The sequence below is a fragment of the Simochromis diagramma genome, unplaced genomic scaffold, assembly GCF_900408965.1.
Source record: "Simochromis diagramma unplaced genomic scaffold, fSimDia1.1 OVJJ01000396.1, whole genome shotgun sequence".
NCBI lineage: Eukaryota > Metazoa > Chordata > Actinopteri > Cichliformes > Cichlidae > Simochromis > Simochromis diagramma.
Genome location: NW_024387048.1, coordinates 73437 through 79864, shown reverse-complemented (window position 1 = coordinate 79864; position 6428 = coordinate 73437).

The window sequence follows — 6428 nt, the reverse complement described above, 5'->3', positions numbered from 1 at the left end:
TCTTCCTTCTGTCTTTTAGTCCTAAAATGTAGAACAACACCAGATCCAAATATTTGTGTCCTTCACTCACATCTTCAAATGATCCCTTCCATATCAGAGATGATACAAAGGCAACATTTGTCTTATTTCTCTTTCATGAATCAAAAAGTACTTTTGTACTGTTGTGTAAATGTGTGTGTAAAGGTGGATGACTGCCTGCTGCAAATGAAATCTAACCATGGCTACAAATAAATGAAGCTGAAGCTGACGTGAAACACAGCCCTGTTTTTATTACTGTTTATAGATATTAGAATTGATGATCATCATTTTAATGATTCTTAAAACTGTCGTCAACAAAACAGAACAATTAAAAATGAGATGCTGTGAATATTATTTATTCATTTTGATTCACAAAAACAAAGAAAAGGTGAAGATGTTCAAAAAGTTAGATAAAGAAGAAAACAACAGATAACAGTGTGTGTTAGTAAATTCACAGCAACATGAATGTTTCTGAGTGTTTGTGCATCATGTGACCCAGATTTTTGGATCTGCTGTCAGATTGAAATGAAGACGATGAAACCACAGCAGCTTCAGCTGAGCTGTCAATCAGCAGCAGCAGTCTTATCTGTGGGCCGCAGGGGCTGATGGGAGCTTTGAGGACCTGTTAGAAACCACGTGGCCCTCGTCTGATCTCACGGCTCGTCCTTGTTTGGCCTCAGCTGCATCAGAGCGCCACTTCTCCCCAGGTTCACCAGAGGAAACACCACTGCACAAAATGCTTTTCCTCCCAGCTGCTGCTCTGTGCTGTCTGTGTTCAGGTGAGTGTTTCCAGCCAATCAGGAGCCAACAAAGTCAACCTGTAACAAACACTGTCACACTAACCTTCATCTGTCTGTCTGTGTCTCTACAGCACTGGTTACCATGGCAGCAGAACAGCTGATTCAAGATGGTTTAACATTGACCAGGAGAGTTGGAGAAAGTGTCTCCTTCAGCTGTGGAGGGATTAATAAGTGTGATGGCAGCGACTATCTGTTTTGGTACCAGAAGAAAGAAAAAGAAACATTCAAAGCTATTCTTGATATTCATAAAACAAATGGTGTCATAGATAAGCGTTACAATCATCCTCAAAAAGATGATTTCTCAGCTGTAAATAAACAATCTGGCTGTGAGTTGAAGATAAAGAAAGTTAAACTCGATCATTCAGCCACCTACTACTGCTCCTGTTATAAGTCTGATCCCCACAGTGAGAAATGATCCCTGCAGCCTGAACAAAAACCAACAGATGAACAGATGTCAAACAGTGTCTGTGACAGGAAGAGAGCAGTAAACCACAGCCCAGCTTCACATGTTTCACCTCCATCTCAGAGTCACAAACATACTGAGCTCAGATTTTTATTTACTGAGATACTTGTAAATAAACAAAAGAGACAGTTTGTGGCCTTTTTGAAAAAGCAAAATGTTTTAGAGTTTTTCCAATCTGGTTTTAAGTCCTTTCATTGCACTAAATCCGCCCTTTTAAAAGTTTGTAATCACATATTTTTAGCTACTGATGCTGGTGACTGTGTTGTTCTTGTCCTTTTAAATTTGACAGCTACATTTGAAACAGCCAGTTATGCTATTTTAATCTCTCGTTTGGAGCAGTGGTGGGCATTGAAGGCGCTGCACTGGAGTGGTTCACGTCCTACTTGGCGGAGCGAGATTTTGTGTCAGTCTCTGTGACCATGTATCATGCTGTGCTCCCCTCTTGTGTGGTGTCCCACTGGGCTCAGTTCTAAGCAGCCTCCTCCTTTGTTAGTATCTGCTCCCAAACAGGTCATTGCTGAAGACTGTCAGATCTATCCTGTACAGCCATTATCCAGTGTGTTGATGACATTAAAGCTTGGATGTCTCTTAACTTTTTAAAATTCAATGAATGGTTTTTGGTAGCCCGACTGAGACCCCCAATCTGTATTTAGATACCTTGGCCCAGTATGTTAAGCCAACTGTCACAAACCTGGGAGTCAAAGTGGACTCTGAACTGAAGCTTGACAGTCAGATTAAGTAAAATCAAGCTTCTCTCAGCTCAAAGGGCAAAATTAAAGCCAATTCTTTAACAACAGCACTTTGAGACAGTGATCCACACCTTTGTTAGCACTCGGCTGGATTATTGTAATGCACTTCATATTGGGGTCAGTGCGTCATACGTTACTCTTCTACAGAGGGTGAAAAATGCCACAGCTCATCTTTTAACTGGCACTCGAAAGTTTGAGCACATTTCCCCGGTTTTAGTTTCACTTCACTGGCTGCCCATTTCTTCTAGGACTCATTTTAAAATCCTTTTATTTGCTTTTAAAGCTCTCCATGGTCTAGCCCCATCGTATCTCTCTGAGCTGCTACAGCCATATACACCCACCCACTCTCTGATCAGCTGTTCCTGAATGTACCCAGGACTGAGTGATAACTTAGAGGAGATTATGCTTTTGCTGTAGCAGCTCCAAAACTGTGGAGTGATCTGCCTTTAAAGATTAGACAGGTCTCTTCTCTGCCTGTTTTTAAATCACTCCTGAAAGCCCCCCTCTTCACCCTGGCCTTTGACACCTTGTGAGATGTTGGTTTAATGTTATGTTTATTTCTGTTGTTGTTTTAGTTGATTGTATGTTTTATTTATTTATTTATTTATTTATTTAGTTGGTTATTTATTTATTTATTTATTTATTCTTTGCAGTTTCATTGTATCTATTGTTCTTAACTTATTAACTGTGCAGCACTTTGGTCATGTGCTATTTTAAAGTGCTTTATAAATAAAGTTGTATTTGGATTTACTGCTGTCAGAAATGCAATTCTATTTATTTCTGTTTTGAACAGATTTTTCATCCTGTTTTAAGACAGAAACAAGAGGAACAGATGACATCAAACTTCCAAATGTAAACAAATGTATCCTCAGTCCCACAAAAACATTTATTCAAAGTGAAAGAAAAACAGATTGTGTCAAGAAACTGAACTCAAATCCCAGAGTAAGTCAGTGCTGCTACTATCAGTCAATGCTGCTTCCAGATCGATAGAATCAACTTTTAGGATGCAGCACCTTTGCATCCCGATGCAGCCCTGTTTTTATTACTGTTTATAGATATTAGAATTGATGATCATCATTTTAATGATTCTTAAAAAGGCTTTAATGAATCCTTCAGTCTGAAACCAACTTGGAACAAAACACATTAGAAGATGTGGGAAAGAACCACAGTGTGCACATATTTAAACACACAACACAACCACATGTGTTTGTTTCAAATAAGATTTTTACTCTAAATGTTGTTAAATATGATTTTGTTTTTTTTAACTACTTTGTGTGCAATTTATGAACTTTTAAAATATTTAACCATATTATTTATTTTTAGATTTTTCTATTTATTTATAGTTTAGTTATATTTAGTTTGTATATTTAGTGTTTTCATCACAGCTGTTCAACAACAGATAACAGTGTGTGTTAGTAAATTCACAGCAACATGAATGTTTCTGAGTGTTTGTGCATCATGTGACCCAGATTTTTGGATCTGCTGTCAGATTGAAATGAAGACGATGAAACCACAGCAGCTTCAGCTGAGCTGTCAATCAGCAGCAGCAGTCTTATCTGTGGGCCGCAGGGGCTGATGGGAGCTTTGAGGACCTGTTAGAAACCACGTGGCTGCTGTGATCACCTACTTCCCCACTCACCTACAAACAACACCCTCTCTTTCTCCATATTTTCACACCACGATCACGCAAACACATCCGCTCAACGGCAGCACATTCACAACAGCCTCACAGCACGCACAGACTTGCAGGACACATAAGCAAGCCACGCTTGTTCATATTAGTGAATATTCACACACATAGTCAGACTTATGGAGCCTCTCACCACACTTCTTTTTCTCTTTCTATTTACAAACAAGGGATGTTTCCACATTCTCTCCACCTGTCTAAACGAAACACCCAGCATACTTCATTAGACGTACACACACAATTATGGGCACGCTGAGGTTTGTCACATGGAATGTAAATGGAGCTGGCACCAGAGGAAAGAGGTTAAAGATATTTAACCAGCTTAAAAAACTACAGGCAGATGTTGTTTTATTACAAGAAACTCATAAACCTGTCACAGGTTTAAACGAACTTAAAACACCCGAGTTTCCTAACGTGTTTGCAGCCGGTTTTAATTCTAGACAACGGGGAGTAGCAATTTTAATACATAAAAATGTTAATTTTACAGTACTCGATACAGTTATAGATCCAGAAGGTAGATTTCTAATTATTAAACTATCAATATTGAACAAAAAACTATGTATTGTAAGTATATATGGTCCAAATGTTGATGAACCCTCATTCTTCCACGGATTTTTTAGTGCACTCTCTGAACACCTCGAATGCACACTCATTCTTGGAGGCGACCTCAACCTTGGACTAAATGAAGACATGGATAGGCTCAACACAACAGGAACTCAGCGCAATTGGCAGTCCACAAATATAATCAAACAGTATATGAGCGACTTTGGTCTTTGCGATGCATGGCGCTCTCTTCACCCCACCAGTAAGGCATATACTTTTTTCTCACATGTCCATCACTCCTACTCTCGTCTGGATTATTTTTTGGTCAGCAGCTCACTGCTGAACGACATTTCAGACACTGAGATTCATCCTATAGCTGTCAGCGATCATGCTCCTGTATCTTTAACACTAATGCACAAGAATAACACTACGCCAAGAAAAAACTGGAGATTTAATATATCACTACTTAAAGATGAAGACTTCATTAAATATTTCAAAAAAGAGTGGACTTCATATTTGGACTATAATGACACTCCCGAAACATCAGCTTCTGTTCTATGGGAAGCAGGGAAAGCTGTGATGAGAGGTAAAATAATTTCTTTCTCATCACACAAAAAGAAAGAAGAAAACAAAAATATTCAGGAATTAGAAAAAAACATCAAATCACTAGAAGAAGCCTACGCGTGCAACCAAGATCAGGAAACATTGAACAAAATATGCAAAACAAAACTAGAATTAAATGAAATTATTAATAAAAAAACACAATTCCTTATACAAAGACTTCGCTTGCAGAATTTTGAACACAGTAACAAATCAGGTCGATTTCTAGCTAACCAGCTAAAAATAAATAAAGAAAAAACAACTATATGTGCTGCTAAAGATTTATCGGGGAACACAATATATGATCCTGGAAGAATAAACAACATTTTTAGGGATTTCTATGAAACTTTATACTCACCACAAATAAACCCATCTAAAAATGAAATTGATCTGTTTCTTGACAACGTAACTCTTCCAAAATTACTAGACAGTCAAGCAATGGAACTGGATTCGCCACTGACGCCAAGTGAACTCCAGGAAGCCCTGATAAGTATGCCCAATAATAAGGCTCCAGGTCCAGACGGCTTCCCTGCAGAATTCTACAAAGAATTCTGGATAATTCTGGCACCAGTATTCCACAGAATGTTGCAGGAAATCGAGGAAAATGGCAGACTACCACCAAATATGAATTCTGCCAACATTAGTCTCCTGCTAAAACCAGGCAAAGACCCTTTATTTCCCTCAAGCTATCGTCCAATTTCTCTTTTAAATGTAGACCTTAAAATAATCTGCAAAGCTCTATCAAAGAGATTAGAGAAAATGACCCCCCTCTTAATTCATCCTGACCAAACTGGTTTCATAAAAGGTCGGCACTCCTCAACAAACACTCGTAGATTACTTAATTTAATAGACTACTCATACAATAAAAACATCGAAACCATAATATTATCTCTAGATGCAGAAAAAGCATTTGATAGAGTTAACTGGAAATTTTTATTCGCAACTTTACACAAATTTGGTTTTGGAAACTCTTTCATAAACTGGATAAGAATATTATACAATTCCCCAACAGCTCGTATCAGAACAAATGACCAGACATCCTCCAGCTTCTGTCTCCTGAGGGGCACCAGACAGGGATGCCCACTCTCCCCTTCACTTTTTGCAATTTTTATCGAACCTCTAGCAGCAGCATTTAGACAGGCTACAACAATTAAGGGCATAAAATGTAAGAACATAGAACATAAAATCAGTCTCTATGCGGATGATGTGTTGCTTTTTCTGCAAAACACACAAACCAACCTCTCTGAGGTAATTACTTTAATAAACTGGTTTTCAAGAGTTTCAGACTATTCAATTAACTGGCCAAAATCTACAGTTCTCCCCATTAACTGCTCCTTCCATAATTCTTCCTCTGCCCCACTGCAATCCGGAAATATTAAATATTTAGGTATTAATGTCTCTCCTAAGCTTTCAGACTTAACTAAATTAAACCACATCCCACTTCTAAAGAAAGTAGAAGGCGATCTGACTAGATGGAAATCTTTACCCATATCACTCATGGGAAGAGTCGCCACTATAAAAATGATGATCTTGCCAAAAATAAATTACTTATTTTTGATGATCCCTAA